General features: G+C 39.2%; 1 protein-coding gene across 5 annotated transcripts in view; it reads right to left on the bottom strand.

The window, feature by feature from the left end:
- The window catches only part of GPR63 (G protein-coupled receptor 63), a 44,752-nt gene that overhangs the window by 6,936 nt on the left and 14,203 nt on the right, over positions 1–23,613 (bottom strand). For 2 of the 5 annotated variants that reach the window (XM_049897533.1, XM_049897528.1), the window contains one exon: positions 15,733–15,825. The exons of the other annotated variants lie outside the window; for them this stretch is intronic. The gene's annotated coding sequence lies outside the window, so the exon portion shown is untranslated. The remainder of the gene's footprint in view (positions 1–15,732; positions 15,826–23,613) is intronic. 5 annotated transcript variants of the gene reach the window in all.

The following is a 23,613-nucleotide window of genomic DNA, read 5'->3' on the forward strand; positions in this document are numbered from 1 at the left end:
TATGTACATAGACGTGTGTCTGTGTGTGTGTATATATATATCCACATGCACGTTCACAGTTTGTTGTACTATGGTGGCTTATGTGCTATTGTGATGCTAGAAGCTTTTCTTTTTTTTTTCTAGTGCCATGCCACTGGTATTTCAAATGTCAGTGGGGTTACCCATGTTGGACAGATTTCGGCAGAGCATTGGGACTAGGACAGATTATGAAGAAGGGCCTGGCGGTCTACTTCTGAAAAAACTGACTAGTGGAAATCTTACTAACAGCAGCAGAACGCTGTCTGGTATAGTGCCAGAAGATGAGTCCCCCAGGCTGGAAGGCACTCAAAATATGACTGGGGAAGAGCTGCCTCCTCAAAGTAGGGTGGACCTTAATGAATGGATGGAGTAAAGCTTTCAGGATCTTCATATGCTGAGGTGGCATGATTCAAAATGAGAAGAAACAGCTGCAAGCATCCCTTAACAATCGGAATGTGGAATACACAAAGTATGAATCTAGAAAAATTAGAAGGTGTCAAAAATGAAATGGAACACATAAAGATCCATATCATAGGCATAGTAAGCTAAAATAGATTGGTATTGGCCATTTTGAATCAGACTATCATATGATCTACTACACCCGGAATGACCAATTGAAGAGGAACGGCACCACGTTCATCATCAAAAACAGCATTTCAAAATCTATCCTAAAGTACAACAGTGTTATTGAAAAAAAAAAAAAAAAAAAAACCCACCACAGTGACCCTATAGGACAGAGCAGAATTGATACCATAGGGTTTCCAAGGTGCAGTTGGTGTATTCTAACTGTTGACCTTTTGATTTGCAGCTGTAGCTCTTAACCACTGTGTCACCAGGGCTCCGCAATGTTGTTAGAGATAGGATAATATCCATAAGCCTACAAGGAAGACCAGTTAATACGACTATTGTCCAAATTTACATCCCAACCACTAATGCCAAAGATGAGGAAATTGGAGATTTTTACCAACTTCTGTAGTATGAAATTGATCAAACATGCAATCAAGATGCGTTGATAATTACTGGTGATTGGAATGCAAAAGTTGGAAACAAAGAAGGATTGGTAGTTGGAAAATATGGCCTTGGTGGTAGAAATAATGCTACAAATCAAATAACAGGATTTGCAAGACCAATGACTTCTTCACTGCAAATATCTTTTTTTAACAACATAAATAGCAATTGTACACGTGGTCCTTGCCAGATAGAATACACAGAAATCAAACTGACTACATCTGTGGAAAGAGACAGTGGGGAAGCTAAATATCATCAGTCAGAACAAGGCAAGGGGCCAACTACAGAATGGACCATCAATTGCTCATTTCAAGTTCAAGATGAAGCTGAAGAAAATTAAAACAAGTCCATGACAGCCAAAGTACGACCTTGAGTATATCCCACCAGAATTTAGAGGTCATTTCAAAAACAGATTTGACACACTTAACACTAATGACCGAAGACCAGGCTAGTTGTGGAATGACATCATGGACATACATCATACATGAAGCAAAGGGTCATTAAAAAGTCAGGAAAGAAAGGAAAGACCAAAATGGATGTCAGAAGAGACTCTGGAACTTACTCTCGAACATTGAGTAGCTAAAGCGAACAGAAGAAATGATGAAGAGCTGAACAGAAGATTTCAAAGGGCAGCTCTAGAAGACAAAGTAAAGTGTTATAATGACATGTGCAAAGACCTGGAGGTAGAAAACCAAAAGGGAAGAACATGCTTGGCATTTCTCAAGCTGAAAGAGCTGAAGAAAAAATTCAAGCCTCAAGTGGCAATACTGAAGAATTCTATGAGGAAAATATTAAACAACACAGGAAGCATCAAAGGAAGATGAAAGGAATACACAGAGTCACTGTACCAAAAAGAAGTGGTCAACATTCAACCATTTCAGGAGGCAGCATATGATCAAGAACCAATGGCACTGAAGGAAGAAGTCTAAGCTACACTGAAGGGAATGATGAAAAACAAGGCTCCAGGAACTGATGGAGTACCAATTGAGATGGTTCAACAAATGGATGCAGTGCTGGAGGTGCTCACTCATCAGTGTCATCAGACAGCTTCCTGGCCAACCAAGTGGAAGAGATCCATACTTGTGCTCATTCCAAAGAAAGGTGATCCAGCAAACTGTGGAAATTATCAAATATCATTAATATCACACAGAAGTAACACTTTGAAAAAGATCATTCAAAAGCGGTCACAGCAGTAAATCAACAGGGAACTGCCAGAAATTCAAGCCAGATTCAGAAGAGGACATGGAACAAGGGATATTCAAAAAGCGGTCACAGCAGTACATCAACAGGGAACTGCCAGAAATTCAAGCCAGATTCAGAAGAGGACATGGAATAAGAGATATCATGGCTGATGACAGATCATGGCTGAAAGCAGAGAATACCAGAAAGATGTTTACTGGTGTTTCATTGACTGTACAAAGGCATTCAACTGTGTGGGTCAAAACAAATTACAGATCGCACTGTAAAGAATGGAAACTCCAGAACACTTCATTTTGCCCATGAGGAACCTGTTCATATACCAAGAGGCAGTCATTTGAAAAGAACAAGGGGATACTGTCTGGTTTAAATCAAGAAAGGTGTGTGTCAGGGTTGTATCCTTTCACCATACTTATTCAATCTGCATGCTGAGCAAATAATCCGAGAAACTGGACTATATGAAGCACGTGGCATCATAATTGCTGGAAGACTCATTAACAACCTGCAACATGCAGACGACACAATCTTGCTTGCTGAAAGTGAAGAGGATTTGAAGCACTTACTGATGAAGATCAAAGACTACAGCGTTCAGTATTGACTACATCTCAACATAAAGAAAACAAAAATCCTCACAACCGGACCATTAAGCAACATCCTGATAAACAGAGAAAGGATTGAAATTGTCAAGGGTTGTATTTTACTTGGTCTATCATAGACGCCCATGGAAACAGCAGTCAAGAAATCAAACAACATATTGTATTGGGCAAAGCTGCTGCAAAATTTCTCTCTAAAGTGTTAAAAAGCAAAGATGTCACTTTGAGGACTAAGGTGCACCTGACCCAAGCCATCGTATTTTCAATCGTTTCATATGCATGTGAAAGCTCAACAATGAATAAAGAAGATGGAAAAAGAACTGACACCTTTGAATCACAGCACTAGTAAGGAATATTGACTATACCATGGTCTGCCAGAAGAACAAACAAATCTGTCTGGGAAGAAGTACAGCCAGAATGCTCCTCAGAAGCAGGGATGGTGAGATTTCATCTCACATACTTTGGACATATTATCAGGCGGGACCAGTCCCTGGAGAAGGACATCATGTTTGGTAAGTTAAAGGGTCATCAAAAAGAGGAAGATCTTCAACGAGATGGAGTGACATAGTGGCTGCAACAATGGGCTCAAGCATAACAACGATTATAAGTATGGTGCAGGATCAGGCAGTGTTTTCGTTCTGTTGTACATGCGGTTGCTATGAGCCAGGACTGCCTTGAGGGCACCTAACAAGAACGACATATGTAAAGATACATACATAGACAGACACAGGTAGAAGGCTATATACCAAATTACAAAAAGGGTTTCTTCTCTGATGCGAAGTTAATGAAGAAAAATACACTTTCCTTATTCACTTCTGGACTTGTGGAATTTTTTTACGTTAAGTCAGTGCTGTTCTTTATTTTTCTGTCACACTTTTCTTCACCTCTTTCTTGTATAAAAGTCCTTGAGGATGCAGGCTACAACCTATCGTATTTGTAAGCTATCAAGCCTAACACAGAGCTGTGCGCTCCGGGGATTCTTAAGTGCAATAGCCACTTATCCCACCCTGTAATCATGGACAGAAGGGTGAGGAGCAAATCACAGTTCGCGGATCCTCTATACAACTGGGCCCTGAAAAGGCCTTGGGCTCAGAATGTTCCAAACTTTTCAGAGCTCCCAACAGAGACTTCCCATCACCCCAAGTCCCAACACTGTGTTCACTGCACAAGCTCTAAAGGTTGTCCTTGATTCCAACTGATCACAGGCTATTCGGAGGATCAAGCTGCATCATTTGAAACAACTGCTGCTCTCTACCTCTCCTTTCCCCTTACGAAACAAAGTGAGCACAGTAATTGCCTGCTTATAAAGACCAGCAGAGGACTAAGGGAAACAACCAAGTGTACCAGCAAATTCAGAGCTGACAAGGCAGAATACAACACAGATAGGAATTTGAATTAGAGTTGTTGTTGTTAGGTGCCGTCAAGTTGGTTCTGACTCATAGCGACCCTATGCATAACAGAACAAAACACTGCCCGGTCCTGCTCCATCCTTACAATCATTGTTATGCTTGAGTTCATTGTTGCAGCCACTGTGTCAATCCACCTTGTTGAGGGTCTTCCTCTTTTCCGCTGACCCTGTACTCTGCCAACCATGATGTCCTTCTCCAGGGACTGGTCCCTCCTGACAACATGTCCTAAGTATGTAAGATGCAGTCTCGTCATCCTTGCCTCTAAGGAGCATTCTGGCCGCACTTCTTCCAAGACAGATTTGTTCCTTCTTTTGGCAGTCCATGGTATATTTAATATTCTTTGCCAACACCACAATTCAAAGGCATCAACTCTTCTTTGGTCTTCCTTATCCATTGTCCAGCTTTCACATGCATATGAGGTGATTGAAAATGCCATGGCTTGGGTCAGCCGCACCTTAGTCTTCGGGGTGACATCTTTGCTCTTCAACACTTTGAAGAGGTCCTTTGCAGCAGATTTGCCCAATGAAATCCATCTTTTGATTTCTTGACTGCTGCTTCCAAGGTTGTTGATTGTGGAGCCAAGTAAAATGAAATCCTTGACAACTTCAGTCTTCTCTCCGTTTATCATGATGTTGCTCATTGGTCCAGTTGTGAAGATTTTTATTTTCCTTATGCTGAGGTGTAATCCATACTGAAGGCTGTGGTCTTTGATCTTCATTAGTAAGTGCTTCAAGTCCTCTTCACTTTCAGCAAGCAAGGTTGTGTCATCTGCCTAACGCAGGTTGTTAACGAGTCTTCCTCCAATCCTGATGCCCCGTTCTTCATGTAGTGCAGCTTCTCATATTAGTTGTTCAGCATACAGATTAAATAGGTGTGGTGAAAGAATACAACCCTGCCACACACCTTTCCTGGCTTTAAACCAATCAGTATCCCCTTGTTCTGTCCGAACAACTGCCTCTTGATTCATGTAAAGGTTCCTCACGAGCACAATTAAGTGTTCTGGAATTCCCATTCTTCGCAGTATTATCCATAGTTTGTTATGATCCACACAGTTGAATGCCTTTGCATAGTCAATAAAACACAGGTAAACATCCTTCTGGTATTCTCTGCTTTCAGCCAGGATCCATCCAACATCAGCAATGATATCCTTGGTTCCACGTCCTCTTCTGAAACCAGCCTGATTTTCTGGCAGTTCCCTGTCAATATACTGCTGCAGCCGTTTTTGAATGATCTTCAGCAAAATTTTGCTTGCGTGTGATATTAACGATATTGTTCTATAATTTCTACATTCGGTTGGATCACCTTTCTTGGGAATAGGCATAAATATGGATCTCTTCCAATCAGTTGGCCAGGAAGCTGTCTACCATATTTCTTGGCATAGACAAGTGAGCACCTCCAGCGCTGCATCTGTTTGTTGAAACATCTCAATTGATAATCACATTGTTGTGAATTAGAGTAGGTTCTCATTAGCTGTGGTAATTATGTTCTATAAAGTCACTGTGAACACTGAATTAGTGTCCCTGAACCACTGCTCCTAGAGAAATACGGGATTAGGGTCCTACAAACCTCTGGTCACACATTTTCATCAACCAATCAATATACACCCTTGTTTTATACGTGTTTTTGTTTAAAGACACCTTATTTAATGTGTATTGTTAATTTTTTTAACCATGAACTGATGGCCAACAGTACTATAACTCCTGCCAGAATGAATCTTATCTAACACATGCATCTTCTCTGTGAGGCACTATGTGACAGTCTTTTGTATTTAGAAACACTAGGTAGACAGTACTTCAGCACTATGCTTCTGGGCCATTTAAACTGCGAAATTATCAACATAAGGTACAAAAATTCAAAAAACATGGCACAAAACAGAGCACAAAAAGTAAGATTGTTTTTAGCATGACAGCGGAAACAAGAAGGCAGAGCATCATCACCTTTCACTGCTTCACCTAGGAATGTACATGGTGGGTGACTCAAGTGTTCTCTTACCCATTCTGCATGTGTCTGCAAATGACCACAAAGTGCCACAGACCCTGATTTTGGGGTTACAAATAAGTTTCAGTAAATAGTGAGATCACAAACACAGAGGCTGGAAATAATGAGGATCAAGTGTATTGACCTTATTCAGACTGTCTGCTTTTGTTTTGAACAAAGTCAATGTGTATGCCCAAGAGTGAGGAAGAGGCACTCTTGTCTTGGCTTTACTGAGTATCCCTCCCTGGTCTATAGGCTATGCTTCCGGAACAACAGTGTCACACCACTGTCATCATCTGTTAATTGCTACACTCTTAGGCAAGACGAATGCCACTTGGTCCCAAAGGCTTCCTCCCTTCACCCCAATCTTTCCTCTCCTTCAAAACTGTAACTAACAGAGGAGAGAGCTCTATCACACATATATCCATATTCTTTGCTTTTATTAGGCCCCTAAGAGCCCTGTGGTGCAGTGGTTAAAATGTTCGGCTGTTAAGAAAAGGTCAGCAGTTAGAATCCACCAGGTGGTCTGTGGGAGAAAGATGTGGCAGTCTGCTTCAATAAAGATTACAGCCTTGGAAACGCTATGGGGCAGTTCTACTCCGTCCTATAAGGTCGCTATGAGTCTGAATCAAGTCAACGGCAGTGAGTTTTTAGTTTTATTAAGTCCTTACGACATATCTAGAGATTTGAATTGGAAAAAAGGAATGGTAAACAAGGGACATACACATCAGGATGGCAACAAGTATATCACCCTGGGTATACTCCTGAGTTTCTTTTATGAGGAAGATGGAACTAAAAAAAAGAAACTGAGCATTTCACCAAATTTCAACTTTATTACATTTAAGATAAAAACTATAGGAAAAGCAATTACTTTTATTAGCAACCTACTCTACAGCTAAAGAATAGTCTATAAATGTATTTATATAACTAGCAATGTCTTTTTTTTTTTTTTTTTGTGGCCTGAATTCTGTTACTATTTGGTTTATTTGTAAACAGGTGAAAGGAAGTTTTGAAAAAACTAACCAAAGAGAATATGCAATGATCCAGTGGGTGGAATGGAGTACAGGCGAGTGAGGGCTTATTTAATGTTATTTTTATAAAGAAAAAACCATCATTGCTTCAAAATATCACTTATTTTCGAGGTACAACTAACTTAAAACCTATAAGCAACAAAGCTTAAGGGAAAAAGTGCTGTATGCACATTTTAAATATGAACCATAGCAGTGCTCTATTTATAACACTGTTCCATTCCTAATATATTTCTAACTCCAACTAGAATAATCACCGCAAAAAAAGGGTTTCCTCTCTAATGTTCCAAGAAACATTTAGTCCTTCCACAGATCTGTTTAAAATTAGATTATTAAGCATGGTAATTTATTTGCATTCATGTTATTTTTCCTTACAAATACTAAGGGGAAATTATAGTAAATGTCAGCAAAGGGCTCTGTTTCAGGGGACAATATCCTAAATGACTTCTGATGATGATTAAAACTGAAAGTCTTATTAACTCTTTCAATTGTTTTTCTATTCACTATTTCATTTAATTCTGCTCTAATTTTTACAATTTGCCTTCTTCTGGTGCCCGAGGGCTTCTTTTGCTGCTCTCTTACCATTTGTTCAAGTTGCAGGGTTAATGTTTTGAAAGTCAAGTGGCAGGAAAGGCCAGCATTTAATAGAATAGTAAATTAATTATAATTAAAAACTAGAAAATGTATTTTTTAAGTGGCTAGTAGAAGATTAACCTTCTGGAACCTTTCAGAAATGCAAAACGCAAAAGAAATGATGAGCCTCATGGGTGATGAGTTTTGTTCATATTCTCTTCATCTCCTACGTCTATTTCTTATTCTTTAGTTCATATTCATCAGGCCATTGTTCTGCTGAGAATTCAAGCCTTTACCTGTCTTGAAACTACTACTGGGAAAAATACAAGCCAATTTAATTTCATCAGTCTTTTTAAAGAGTTTACGGACACATTCCTTACCTTTGCCTGGCATTTCTTAGAATGGTATTTGACTGCAAATTCAACATACTAGCAGGAAATATGAAGTCTTATTAAATAATAAATCTGAAATCATAAAACAAAACATAAGCCTGCCTAGATCTTTAACTGCTATGCTAAAATTTAAATATGTTTTATCCCCTAAAAACTATTTACAGAGCAAGGGTGAAAAGTTCTTTGCTTTGTTTTGTTTTTTAACTTAAGGCAGTACATAAGCATTCAGATTGAAGTCTGTATGCTAATTAAAAGCGATGAGGCACTGGTGATTCGGTGGTAGAATTCTGCCTTCCATACTGGAGAACCAGTCTGATTCCCAGCCAATGCACCTCATGGGCAGCCACCCCCTGTCTGTCAGTGGAGGCTTGTGTGTTGCTATGATGCTGAACAGGTTTCAGCAGACCTTCCAGACTAAGATGGACTAGGAAGAAAGGCTTGGCAACCTACTTCTGAAAATCAGCCAATGAATATCCTACAGATTACAACGGACTGATCATGGGGATGGCGCAGGACCTGGAAGCATTTCTTTCTGTCGTGCGTGGGATTGTCATGAGTCAGGAGCCAAATTGTCAGTAGCTAACAACAACAATTAAAAGCAATATAGTCTGATTTTGAAAAACATAAAAAGGAAAAAAAAAGGTTTAAAAGCTTGGTTCTTGGCATTCTCATGCCATAGGCAATCTCTTCCCTGGCCATTCCTTCAACTATTACCTGTATACAGATACCTGCCAAACGTGTTTCTACAGCCCACACTTACTTCCGAGTTCCAGATTCATATACCCAACTGCTTATTTAACATCTCCACCTGGATATCTGACAGGCATCTCCAACTCAGCATATCCAAATTAAACTCATATCGCCCACTGCCCCCAACCCATGCTCAGTGATTGGATCACCAACCATCTAGTTAAAAAAAGCCAGAAACCTAAGAGTCACCTTGATAGCTTCTTCCCTCAGCCATAAAATCATTCCTTCACCAAGAACCATCAATTTTAATTCCTAAATATCACTCATATCAGGCCATTTCTCTCTAACCCTTCTGCCACCACCCTGGTTCAAATTACCAGCAATTCCCATGAGGGCAGGAATTTTTGTGTTATTCACAGCTGTATTCTCAACATCTACAACTGTACCCACAATATAGTAGATGTTTAGTAAATATCTGCTAAATGATTAATGGCCTCCTCCTAATTGTCCACCCATCTGTGTTAATTCTTACTCCTTCACTTTATTCTCACTCTTCCTTCAGCATTACTTCCTAAGGGAAGTCTCTCAACCCAAACCAACCCAACTCTCCCAACCCCATTGTCTTATTTCATCAAGTAATTCTCTGTTATAGTCATCTACTGTCATCAGCAGTCATTTTACAGTTATCCTATGATTCCTTGATTTATGTCCAAAATCAGAAATGTGACTTTTTTTTTTTTCCTGCTCAGCAACATGTGCTTAAACCCAGTTCAGGGCCTGACATGTAATATACACTCAACTAAAAGCTACTGAGTCATTAACTTAAAATAACCCTGTCAAGGCATTCATAATCCAATGCCTCCTTTTATTCCATTTACAAAACCTTTAAAAGAAGAATTTACAACTTTACCTTCAGAAATGCTAATTTTCTGATTAGCTATTGGCCTTCAATAGTTCTTTATTGAAACATTTGGTGAATCTTGTCCATGTGGGAGGCAAGCAAAAGAGATTAGCATAGTAATACCAAAGGAATAGATGAAATTAAGTAGCTAGTGAGATCTGACTGTCAGGGCAGTTTTCTGTCCTCTAAGTAATGAGCCTGAGAGTAAGCAGAGGAACACAATGATATTAAACCCATAGTCGAGAAATTATGTAAATAGAGGCATCAGGTTCATGGAAACTAGAGGGTTGTCGCTGTGTGCCCTCCAGTAGATTCCGACTCACAGAGATCCTAGATGACAGAGTAGAACAGCAACATAGGTTTCCTAGGCTGTAATCTTCATGAGGTTAAAGTGCTCCACGGCTAACGAACAAGTCAGGGGTTCGAACCCACTAGCCGCTCCAGGGAGAAAGATGTAGCAATCTGCTTCCACAAAGATTTACAGCCTTGGAAACCCTATGGGGCAATTCTACTTTGTCCTATAGGGTCATTATGAGTTGGAATTGACTTGATGGCAGGGGGGTTTGGAATATTTATGGGAACAGATTGCCAAGTCTTCTCTCCTGCAGAGCAGATGGTGGGTTCAAACTGCCAATCTTTCAGTTAGCAGTGGAGTGCTTAACCATTGTGCCATGATGGCTCCTAAACTAGGGGGATATGAATCTAAAATGAAAACTGTCCAAGAGAAAAATTATTAACAGATATCTTACTTTGATTTTAAGGTTTTTTCTTACCCACAAAACTAAATTTTTAGCTGCCAGGTCAGACACCAGACAGTAATCTGCTATCAGTTGATCTCAGTAAAAAGGGGAAGACAGGGTTCAATCATGTTAAGATTAGCCAGTGACTGATCTTCTATTCTCCTGCGTCTTTACTTGATAAACCTCATTGCAACTAGCCTATTTCTTGCCATTTGTGTTTTCTGGGGGATCAGAATGGTCTCCCTATATGCTAATGGAATAACTGCTCAGAATAAACTTTATGCTTCCATTTCCTTGAGTTTTGATTATTTGTAACAAAACCTAACTAGTAATAAAAATTAAACAGCATAATAGAAGTCAGAACATTAGAAAACTCTTATAGTGTATAAATGGGAAACTAGGAAAAGAGAACAGGGTTGAGGGAAGTTGAAAAAGTGCTTTGGATCTTGTTTACAGTCCCCCTCCCCATTCACTCAGTCCCATTTGCCACCTGGGCCTTAGCTGCTTGCTCAAGCCTGACCCCACAGAACCCACAAAGGTTCTGGTTCCTCCCACCACTTCTCAACTCACTTCTCTTAATTGGCATACCAGGGGGCATGGGCTCTGCCTTCCCAGTAACAGCCCAGAGTGGCTGCTTGACCCAACCCTAGAGTACAGGTCAAGTAACACCCCAGGGGGCAAACTTTGATATCTGAGAAACAGAAAAGAGCTGACAAATAAATGTCTCTCCCTTCCTTCCCTCCCGACTTCCCACCAGGTCAGTGAAAACAGCTCCCATGGAGTCAATTCCGACTCATGGTGACCGCATGTGAGTCAGGGTAGAACGGTGTTCCACAGGGTTTTCCATGGGCGATTTTTTTTTTTAGATCACCAGGCCTTTCTTTCAAAGCACTTTGGGTAAACTCAAACTCCTAACTTTTCAATTAACCATCTGCACCACCCAGGGACTCAGCTGGTGGATGATCAAGTTGTGGCCAGATCAATAACACACCCTTTATATTTGCTTCTTCTCCATCCCTGCCTATATCTTTTCCCCTCACTCTTGCTGCCCTGAGATTGCACCTCCCAATATGGTAGTTGGTGATATGTCTGCCTCAGGCTATGATTTCTAGGAAACCTAAGCTAAGAGAAAAAATGTTGAAAAAGAGATAACTCATAGTCTTGTTGTTGTTGTTGTTAGGTGTCATCAAGTTGGTTCCAACTCATAGCAACCATATGTACAACAGAACGAAACAGTGCCCAGTCCTGTGCCATCCTCACAATCATTGTTAGTTTAAGCCCATTGTTGCAGCCACTGTGTCAATCCATCTCATTGAGGGTCTTCCTCTTTTTCGCTGACCCACCACTTTGCTAAGCATGATATCTTTTTGCAGGGGCTGATCCCTCCTGATAACATGTCCAAAGTATGTGAGACGCCTCACCATCATTGTCTTAGTTCACGGGGGAAGAGGAGGGGGGAACCAAGCCTATTGCCGTCAATTCTGAATCATAGTGCCTCTATAGGACAGAGAAGAAGTGCCCCACAGGGTTTCCAAGGAGCAGGTGGTAGATTCGAACTGCCAACCTTACAGTTAGTAGTCCAATTCTTAACCGCTGTGCCCCCAGGGCTCCCTTAGTTTACTAATGTTGCCAAAATGGGTGGCTTTTGTTTAATTCTCATGGAATTCAGACTTTCTGAAGCCATTGACGTTAATAGGACCCACCCAAAACCAATGTTCTGAGGTAATCTTTGAACCTTAAACTGTGAGCCAAAACTGGTTTCCTGAAAGCCATCTTAAAATCAAAGGATAGCTTACATTAATTAGTAAAGAGCTTTTGCCTTGAGCCTGTGCTCTTTTAATGAATTATCTACCTGCCATCAGTTTTGACAAGAGCAACTTCCAAAGGTCAGAATACAAGCTACATTTTAAAGTCAATCAGTAATTATTTGAATTGTTCTTCAAGAACATGCTGTATGGAATCCTGCATGTCCACAAGTTATTTTGTAAACTTTATTCTGGCCCTGTTCCCATGCCAATGTGTGATTACTAGTGATAAATTCTGAGGTATAATAATCTGTAAAGGATCTTTCTTCTTTGGAACATCTTTGACTTTTTAATCGGAATTGTTGCCACAATTTACAATTAGTATATTAAAAAACTTCAATCAATTTCTATTATTCATTTAATATTAATTTTATTCTAACACTTTGTTTTTGTAAAGTGCTGTCAAGTGGGTTCTGACTCATAGCCACCCATGTACAACAGAACGAAACTGCCCCTTGCGGTGCCATCCTCACAATCACTGCTATATTCGAGCTCATCCGTTGTTGTAGCCACTGTGTCAATCCATCTCATTTAGGGTCTTCCTCTTTTTCACTGACCGGCTACTTTACCAAACATGATGTACTTCTCCAGGGACTGATCCCTTCTGATAACATGTCCAAAGTACATGAGACAAAGTCTTGCCATCCTCACTGCTAAGGAGCATTCTAGCTGTACTTCTTCCAAGACAGATCTGTTCATTCTTCTAGTAGTCCATAATATATTCAATATTCTTCGCCAACACCATAATTTAAAGGCATCAATTCTTCTTCTATCTTCCTTATTCATTGCTCAGCTTTTGCATGCGTATGAGGCGACTGAAAATACCATGGCTTGGGTCAAGCACACCTTAGTCACCATAGTCCTCCAAATGACATCTTTGCTTTTGAACACTTTGAAGAGGTCTTTTGCAGCAGATTTGTCCAACGCAATGTGTCTTTTGATTTCTTGACTGCTGCTTCCATGGGTGATGATTGTGACTCCAGGTAAATCCCTGGACAACTTCAATATTTTCTTGGTTTATCATGATGCTGTTTATTGGTCCAGTAGTGAGGATTTTTGTTTTCTTTATGTTGAGGTACAATCCATACTGAAGCCTGTGGTCTTTGATCTTCATCAGAAAGTGCTTCAAGTCCTCTTCACTTTTAGCAAGCAAGATTGTGTCATCTGCATATCAAAGGTTGTTAATAAGTCTTCCTCCAATCTTAATGCCCGGCTTTCTTCATATTGCTCAGATTCTCGGATAATATGCTCAGCATACAGACTGAATAATCACGGTGAAAGGATACAGCCCCGAGGCACACCTTTCCTTTAACACTTTAAAGAACAGAAATTTATTTTCTCACTGTTCTAGAGGCTAAAAGTCCAAATTGATGGGCCCATGGTACCTACTGGTCCTTCTACCTAACAAACCTTCCATATTTCCACACTAGGCCACTCTTGCACTTCCTTTAACACTGAATTCAGACATCACTTCCAGGAAGCCTTATGCCTGCAGCTTGGATAAGCACTCTTTCTTTACAGATGCATTCTCAGGTTAGCACTGTGTTGTAGTGACATTATCACCCCACAAGCAAGGCAGCTGTTAGTAAGCTTTTTATCAGGTCTTTAACTAAGACCAGAAAGCAAGGAAAGATTGATTTTAAATAGAGCCCAGCAATCTGGGATTCCTTTGGATTAAATATATTCTCTTAAATATAACTACCCACCCAGTAAAATACCCGTCATAGTGTGAATCACTTTATTGAAGTAGCAGAACTGTCTCACACTTTTCAAGATTTAGAGATAAATTTAAACTTAGAGCAAAAAACACTAAAAGCTAAAAAAAAAAAAAAAGTAAGAACATTTCCTTTCATGTAATATTTCTCCTCTACTTCACATCTCGCCACATATATTCCAAATGCTGACAGCTCTTTAAGGACGTCTCAACCTAAATGACCAATACTTAGAGGCCTGTTTAAAGATTGGAACCCTGGTGGTTCAGTGATTAAGAGCTACAGCTGCTAACCAAAAGGTCAGCAGTTTGAAACTACCAGCCACTTCTTGGAAAATCTATGGGGCAGTTCTAGCCTTCAGTATGGATTACACCTCAAGACAAAGAAAACAAAAATCCTCACAACTGGACCAATAAGCAACAATATGATAAATGGAACAAATACTGACGTTGTCAAAGGTTTCATTTTACTTAGATCCCCAATCAACACCCATGACAACAGCAGTCAAGAAATCAAACATGTATTGCATTGGGCAAATCCACTGCAAAAGAACTTTTTAAAGTGCTCAAAACCAAAGATGTCACTTTGAGTACTAGCCATGGTATTCTCAATTGCCTCATATGCATGCAAAAGCTGAACAATGAATAAGGAAGAAGAATTGATGTCTTTGAATAATAGTGCTGGCAGAGAATACTGAATATGCCATGGACTGCCAGAAGAAAGAACAAATCTGTCTTGGAAGCTGTACAGCTAGAGTGCTCCTTAGAAGCAAGGATGGTAATACTTTGTCTTACGTACTTTTCGGTAATAAACCAAATCCAAAACCCGTTGCCATCATGTCAATTTTGACTCCTAGCAACCCTACAGGTAATCTAAGAGTTGCAGAGGGTCTGGAGCAACCTGTACCCAACAAAGTGCTGGCAGGTGTGTCATTTGGTACAATCACTTTTATTTGGTTATTCTACTAAAGCTGAACATACATGTAACTTTGAGTACATATATGCAATAAAATACATAATACACAAGGATATTCCCAGGTATATTTGTTCATAAGAGGCAAACCAGAGACAACCCAAATGTCCATCCACAGTTGTTGTTGTTGTCAGGTGCCATTGAGTCCATCTGGACTCATGGCAACTCCGTGTGACAGAGTAGAACTGCCTCATAGGGTTCTCTTAGCCGTAATCTTTATGGACGTAGATTGCCAGGTCTTTCTCCACAGAGCCACCAAAAACCTAAAAAAAAAAACAAAAACCCGTTGCCATCGAGTCGATTCCGACTCATAGAGTAGAACTGCCCTGTAGTGCTTCCAAGGAGCACCTAGTGGATTCGAACTGCCAACCTTTTGGTTAGCAGCTGTAGCATTTAACCACTACACCACCAGGGTTTCCACAGAGCCACTGGGTGGGTTCAAACTGCCACGTTTTGGTTAGCAGCTGAGCACCACAAGGGCTCCCTCCCATCAACAGTAGAATGGTTAAATAAATTTGGCATATTCATACAACAGAATATACACAGCAATTAAAAAAAAAAACTATTAATATACTATTACATACAACAACACAAAACATTATGTTTAAAGACATATATTGAGTGGAAATAGGGAGATATACCACATGGTTTTACTTCTATGAAGTTCCAAAGCAGGCGAGGCTAATTTACGGTGACAGAAGTTGGAACAGTGGATACCTTTGTGCAGGGATGAAGTAAAGATGAGGGAGGCTCAGAGAAAGCTTCTGGGAAGTGGCTAATGTTCTCTTATCTTGATTTGTTGATGGTTACCTGGGTATGTTTAAAAAATATATCAAGGTATAAGCTTTATATTTGTGCGTTTTAATGTATGAGCATGTTATAAATTTTGAAAGTTTATAGAAGTATCTTTATAAGAAAAAAAGGAAAAATGGGCAAAAAAACATGAACTGACAATTCACAAAAAGGCACAAATGACCCTTAAACATACGAAAAGACGCTCAACTTCATTTTTAATAAGAGAAAGGCAAATAATAAACTCATAGAGATACCATTTCCCATCTATAAGACTAGGAAAAATCTAAAACCTTACTAATATCTGATATTGGTATATCTGCCAGGAAACAGACTTTCTATACACTTTCGGTGGAAGTGAAAAATGATATAACCTGTATAAAGGGGAATTTGGCAATAGCTAACAAAACCATATATGCACTTACCCTTTGACTCAGCAATCACACTTCTAAAAATTTACCCTAAAGAAATAACTTCACAGATATCAAACAACATAAATACAAGGTTATTCATTGCAAACACTGATTGTAATAGAAAAACAATCTAAATGTGTATCTAGGAAACTGAATAAACTTTTTTATCTATACAGTGGAATACTATGGAGCCTTTAAAAAGAATGAAGATTTCAATAAACCAATAACAGTGATTTCCAGGATGTACTGCAAAGTGGAAAAAAATGTGTGTGTGTGTATGTGTGTGTGTATGTTTACATGTGTGTATATGTATATATACTATCTTTGTGAAATAAAAATGGGTAAATGTGAATATATGTATTTCCTTACTTTTGAAGAAAGCACAGACCAAAAATGGGGTCTGGGGGAAGAACAGGATGAAAAGGATAGAGATATTAGTGAGGCTTCTCTAAGTATGCTTTTTTATACAGCTTTGACTTCTGAATTATGAAAATATTATACATATTCAAAAATTATATTAAATAAATAGGATCAAAAAATAAACCCCAAAATTTAATACACACAGAGATAAATGAACCTAAACCCATATATTAAATCGACAACCACACTGAAAAAAAAAAAAATAATAATCTTCTGAACATAGTACTCCTTAGTGAGCTATATTCTAAAGACAAAAAAAAATCTGCAAAGAAACTCTGAACTTTACTTAGTGATTGATGTCATATTTGGTAAAAGTACTTTGTATGTACAAGATGATAAAGCAAATGTGTATGTATGTATATATATATATATACACACACGTATACACACATTGGCTTTATCCTGGACTCCTCTTAGCAGCCCCAATTTCCCCTAGGCAGTTCCCATAACTTCTTGAAAAAAGAGGTGCCTAGTTTTTAACCTGGGTGGATAAAATGTTGATCTGCTCTACTCTACATGCTGGGGGTGCAGCTGGAGTAAAATCAAACTGCAAGATAGTGCTCAGCTTAGCTATTCATTTTACTTCCTCCTCTAATCTTTCATTGCACTTAGACATCATTGTAAACATTAACTTAAAATACCTATTATGGCCAATGGAAGTCTATGTAAAACAAGGTGGAGTGAACTTTTTTAAAATCCTCAGTCATGAAAGTACCCTCAAATTCAAACTAAAAAATTACTGAACTCATCCATTTTTATTCTTTCCTTTAAAAAAAAAAAAAAAGCTCTACAAGACGTAAAAAATCCCTGTGAGCTGGAGGGAAAATCATCCTGCCATATAAAGTATTTCCTTTCCCATTTTATAGATGTATCCACATTCTTGAGTCTCTCCTACAAATTTTTTTCTTCAAGATGTCTTCTATTTTTTAATTTCTCTCTGAGTAGTTACTATGGTTTATTAACCTAAGAGTGAACCATGTGAATGGCAACATAAGAACATCTGCATGAGTCTATTAGATATTAAATTTGGATTGAAACAAAATTTTACATAAAGATTCACACTACCTGAGATGTAGACAATAAAAGGAAGTTATAAAAATTCAACAAAAAAGAAGATTACTCTGGTATTATTTGCACCAATTCAAGGCAAGAGAAAATATAAAACATATTTATGCACAGTGACATTTGATGGTCATTCAAGAAACAATCCACAGAGCAAATGTATGATATGGTATTCCTCTGCTGGTATTTTCTTCCTGAATCACTTTCCTTTCTTTTCCTGTTGGTCTCTTTCCTCACAATGGAGAATACAGCAGAAACCATGCCCATGAGAACATTTCTCTGTAGGTTCTCATAAGAGGTGGATAAAAGCAAAAATCTCTACCACTCTGATACAGCTATTCATCGACAGTAGCCACTTGAATCTGTTGCAGCTTCAAAGTTGACAATTTCTATCTCACTAACCTTCTTTGAGGAAACCCTGGTGGCATATTGGTTAAGTGCTACAGCTGCTAACCAAAAGGTCGGCAGTTCAAATCCGCCAGGCGCTCCTTGGAAGCTCTATGGGGCAGCTGTACTCTGTCCTATAGGGTCGCTATGAGTCGGAATCGACTCAATGGCACTGGGTTTGGTTTGGTTTAGCCTTGTTTGAAGGAACCCTGGTGATGCAGCGGTTAAGCATTCAGTGGCTAATAGAAAGGTCAGCAGTTCAAACCCACCAGCTGCTCCACAGGAAAAAAAATGTGATAGTCTGCTTCCGTAAAGATTACAGCCTTGAATACCCTATGGGGCAGTTCTACTCTGTCCTATAGAGTCACTAGGAGTTGGAATCGACTCAACAGCACAGGTTTTTTGGTTAACCTTCTTTGAGCTTATTTGTCCTACCTGCAGGTCTATTTTTAACAGGAAGCAGTGGTATTCCCATTTCTAATCCCATTACCTTTATTAATAATAACAATTAATGTTGACTTTGAATATTTACTTTTATTTATCAAATGCTCACCTAGTACATATGAGACACTATTCTTAGTATGTTAAAATATTAACACAATTAACAACTCTAAAAGGTGGGCATCCATACTGTCCTCATCTACAGATGAAGAATCTCAGGTACAAAATTAGGTAAGTTGCCCAAGATCACACAGCTAGTTAAAACAGGACTAGGATTTGAACTTGAGCAACCTGGCTCCAGTCTGTGAATCACCCTTATGTTAAACCAACCAAACTCATTGCCATGAAGTCGATTCCGACTCATAGTGACCCTATAGGACAGAGCAGAGCTGTTCCACAGGGTTTCTAAGGAGTGGCTGGTGGATTTGAACTGCTGACTTCTTAGTTAGCAGCCGAGTGCTTAACCACTGAACCACCAGGGCTCACATTCAAACCAAACAAACCAAACCCATTGCTGCTAAGGTGATTCCGGCTCATAGGACCCTAGGGGACAGAGTAGAACTGCCCCATAGGATTTCCAAGCAGAGGATGGTGTATTTGAACTGCCAACCCTTTGGTTAGCAGCTGAGCTCTTAACCACTGCTCACATTAGGGGGGAAGGGGAAAAAGGTCTTATTACTGAATGAGAGATAAAAATTTAAGATGTGCAATTACAGGTACCACTTCTTAAACACCTTCCATATGCCAGACCTTAACATATATTATTGCTATTCCTGACAAGCCACCCCAAAGGTAGAAGTTATTTTCTCTGCTTTGGAGGAAGAAAACTGAGGCTCAGAGGTGACATGCTTCTAGTCACACAGCTGGTGGGAGACCTGGAATTGGAATCCAGGGTAGCCTGGCTCCAAAGTCCTTGCTCTTTCCAAAATGCTAGGCTGCCTCTCTCATCATCCTAGAAAAGAGAAAGCAACTTTATCCCATTTTCGTAGCAATTGACAGTGTTAAAAATACTGTCCCTAGATCTGGCCAATGCCCCTGGTCTAATACCTTGGAGATTTTATTTTTAGACCAGTCTTCCCCAAAGGCTTCAATTTTTCTTCAGAACACCATTCCCTGAGGGCCAAAGGCAGCATGAGAACAAATATGTTTTATGCAGAGTCAATGAAATTACCAAAAAAAAAAAAAAAATTAGGGCAGTGACTAAAACAAGGACGTTTCTGTGAATAAGATTATACTTCCACAATTAAAAGAGCCTAAGTATTTCTCACATGATAAGGAAAATTCTATCATCCCTCATAACACTGACTAAAAATTAAATTGTATGATTTCTTGAAATCCAAACATTTGGTTATAGTTGGATAAATTATATAAATTGAAAATGCTTTAGATTTTTTTTTTAAATTTCATACATGCGTTAGAACTGTGAAGTCAGTCATGATCTACACTCCTTCAAGATGCAAACGGCAAGGTTGCCACTCAGCGTTTATATGTTTCCAGAGGTGAGATTAATTTAACTTGATATGAAGAAAGTAAGACATACACTAGTTGCCGTTGAGTCAATTCCAACTCGTGGCCACCCCATGTGTGTCAGAGTGGAACTTTGCTCCACAGGATTTTCAATGGCTGATAAATAAAGTAACTTTTCACAGTGATTAATCACTGAAAGTAGCATAACATAACCCTCAAAAAGAAAGTCATCAAAGACTTCCTACTCCTATCCTTACATGATTAATTTTTCTAAAAAAGCACTCTGGTTCATGTTAACATGGACTGTACCATGCACCAGATACCAAGAAAGAATACAAGAGCAAAGCTGAACCTAACTCACACCTTCGAAAGTCTTGAAACACCTAAGTCAATTGGCAAAATAATTCTATTATGAAAACATTCTGCATCCCACTTTGAAATGTGGTGTCTGGGGTCTTAAATGCTAATAAGCGGCCATCTAAGATGCATCAATTGGTCTCAACCCACCTGGAGCAAAGGAGAATGAAGAACACCAAGGTCACACGACAACTAAGAGCCCAAGAGACAGAAAGGGCCACATGAACCAGAGACTTACATCATCCTGAGACCAGAAGAACTAGGTGGTGCCCGGCCACAATCGACGACTGCCCTGACAGGGAGCACAACAGAGAACCCCTGAGGGAGCAGGAGATCAGTGGGATGCAGACCCCATATTCTCATAAAAAGACCATACTTAATAGTCTGACTGAGACTAGACGAATCCCGGCGGTCATGGTCCCCAAACCTTCTGTTGGCACAGGACAGGAACCATCCCCAAAGACAACTCATCACACATGAAAGGGACTGGACAGTGGGTAGGTGAAAGATGCTGATGAAGAGTGAGCTAATTATATCAAGTGGTCACTTGAGACTGTGTTGGCATCTCCTGTCTGGAGGGGGAATGGGAGGATAGAGAGAGTTGGAAGCTGGCAATATTGTCACGAAAGGAGAGACTGGAAGGGCTGACTCATTAGGGGGACAGCAAGTGGGAGTACGGAGTAAGGTGTATATAAACTTATATGTGACAGTCTGACTTGATTTGTAAACGTTCACTTGAAGCTCAATAAAAGTTAAAAAAAAAAATCTTGAAACATTGTTAAGATCAACGGTAAGGCCAATTATTTTAAAGTTCATTAAGGTGGCAATCTGCTTCCATAAAGATTTACAGCCTTGGAAACCCTATGGGCAGTTCTACTCTGTCCCATAGGGTCACAACAAGTCAGAATCAACTTGATGGCAATGGGTATAAGGTAATAACCTTTTATCTTTGGATGCATGAGTTCTTACTTATTCTCTAGGTAATGTTACTCAGTTCTTAAAAATCAATGAAAAATAATGGACATTAACAGGTAAATCATAAATAGAAGATGCAAAAGACCAATCATCATTTGAAACCGTGTTCATTCTCACTAGGATAAAAAGTAAAACATGTTATTTTTTGCATAATCAATTTTCAAAGATTTAAGATAATGAAAATAATTCTAGCAAACTGATACTTGCTGAGGGAAATGCAGCCAGCTATATCAACAGCCTTAAAAATATTCATAGGGACTCCCTCTCCTGGCAGCTTGTGGCAGACCAACCCTCCCACCAAAAATAACCAGAAAAAACTGGATCATTTTTTAAAAATCTCTTTGAAGGCATCTAAAAGCCACCATGGAAGGGAGGACTTGAAAGGCCAAGATCTCAGAGAGAATGGAATTATGGAAAGGTGAGCTCAACATTTGGTTATATTTTCCCCCTGGAGGCATGTGCTAATTCCAAAACAGCAGCTCAGAGGATGCCTCAAGATAGCTGAGAAGCTGAAAGCCTGAAAGGTGGCAGCTGAGGGGCTTAAAAGCAGCTGAGAAATTTGAAAATTGAGTAAAAAGCTGAGAAGCAGAGCAGAGGCTCCATCAGTCTCAAAGGGGCTGGAAGCTAGAGCTCAGGGCCCACCATGGCGGGGGGGTGGGAAGGGGGAAATGGTGGTAAACAAAACTTCTGAATGACTTCACTCTAGGAATATGGAGGAAGGAGAAGCAGACCAGTTCTCATAAGAACCAAAAATCAGCTTCTAATCAGCTCACATTCCAGTTTTTAATCATAATTAAGATTCCAACTCAAATCTATTTTCAAGACAGGACATCAAAAGCACTAGCTATAAAGGAAAGATTGATAAACTGACCAAAAGGCATCATTATGAGAATGAAAAGGCGAGCCAAAAGGTAGAAGATACCTGCAATCATACAATTGTCAAAGAATCTGTATCATGAATATATTTTTTAAATGTCAATAAATTCACAAGAAAACGACAACTCAGTTGAAAGACAAGCAAAAGAATTAAACAAAAACTTTACAAAGGCAGATATCCAAATGGCAGAATGAAATATGTAAAAGGACTCTCCCTCATTACTCATCAGAGAAATGCAAATAAGAACTACAATAAGATACAAATCCAACTAAAATTAAAAAAGATAGAAAGTACCAAGTGTTGAGGATATGGAGCAAGTGAAACTTTCATACATTGTTGATGGAAGTGGAAATTAGTACCTCTCTATGGAAAGCAGTTTGGCATTTATGGTAAATTTGAAGTTATGCCTACTCTGTGGTCCAGCAATCCCGTTTCTAGGTATGTACTCAACAGAAATGCTCACAAACATGCACCAAAAGTCACGTACAAGTATGTTCATTGTAGCATCACTTGAAATAACCAATTTATAAAGGCAGAAAGTATATTACTGATTGCCTGGGCCAGTGTAGGAATGGGATTACCTATGAAGGGGCATGAGGGACTTCATTGGAGGAATGAAAATGTTCTAAAACTGATTTATGGTGATGGTTATACCACTGTGTAAAGTTAGTAAAAATCAACTATATGGTTGAGATGGGTAAATTTTATAAAACTCAGTAAGGTTGCAAAAATAATTTTCATGTACATGATAGCAAGGAATTAGAATCAGCCTAAAAGTTCAAAATAAGGGAAAAGATCAAGTCAATTACATGATTTATATAATAGCATGTTGCACAAGCATTAAAACTGTTTTTTAATATTACACTAGCATATTGAAGTAAAGAAATCAGACAACAAAATTGCATGCACAGTATGTTCTCCACTAAGTTGTCTTAGTCACCTAGTGCTGCTGTAACAGAAATACCACAAGTGGATGACTTTAACAAAGAGAAATATATTCTCTCACAGTCTAGTAGGCTACAAGTCCAAATTCAGGGTGCCAGCTCCAGGAGAAGGTCTTTTCTGTTGGCTCTGGAGGTTTTTTTTTCCTGGAGGTACGTCCTTGTAATCAATCTTCCTCTAGTCTAGGAGCTTCTCTGTGCAGGAACCTCAAGTCCAAGGGACGTATCCTGCTCCCGGTGCTGCTTCCTTGGTGGTATGAGGTCCCCCTCTCTCTCTGCTTGCTTCTCTCTTTTATATTTCTCAAAAGAGATCGGCTTCAGACACTACCTAATCTTGTACATCTCAACAATATAACTGCCACTAATCCATCTTATTAACATCACAGTGATAGGATTTACAACACACAGGGAAATCATATCAGATGACAAAATGGTGGACAATCACACAATATTGGGAATCATGGCA

Source organism: Elephas maximus, chromosome 1 (genome assembly GCF_024166365.1).
Source record: "Elephas maximus indicus isolate mEleMax1 chromosome 1, mEleMax1 primary haplotype, whole genome shotgun sequence".
NCBI lineage: Eukaryota > Metazoa > Chordata > Mammalia > Proboscidea > Elephantidae > Elephas > Elephas maximus.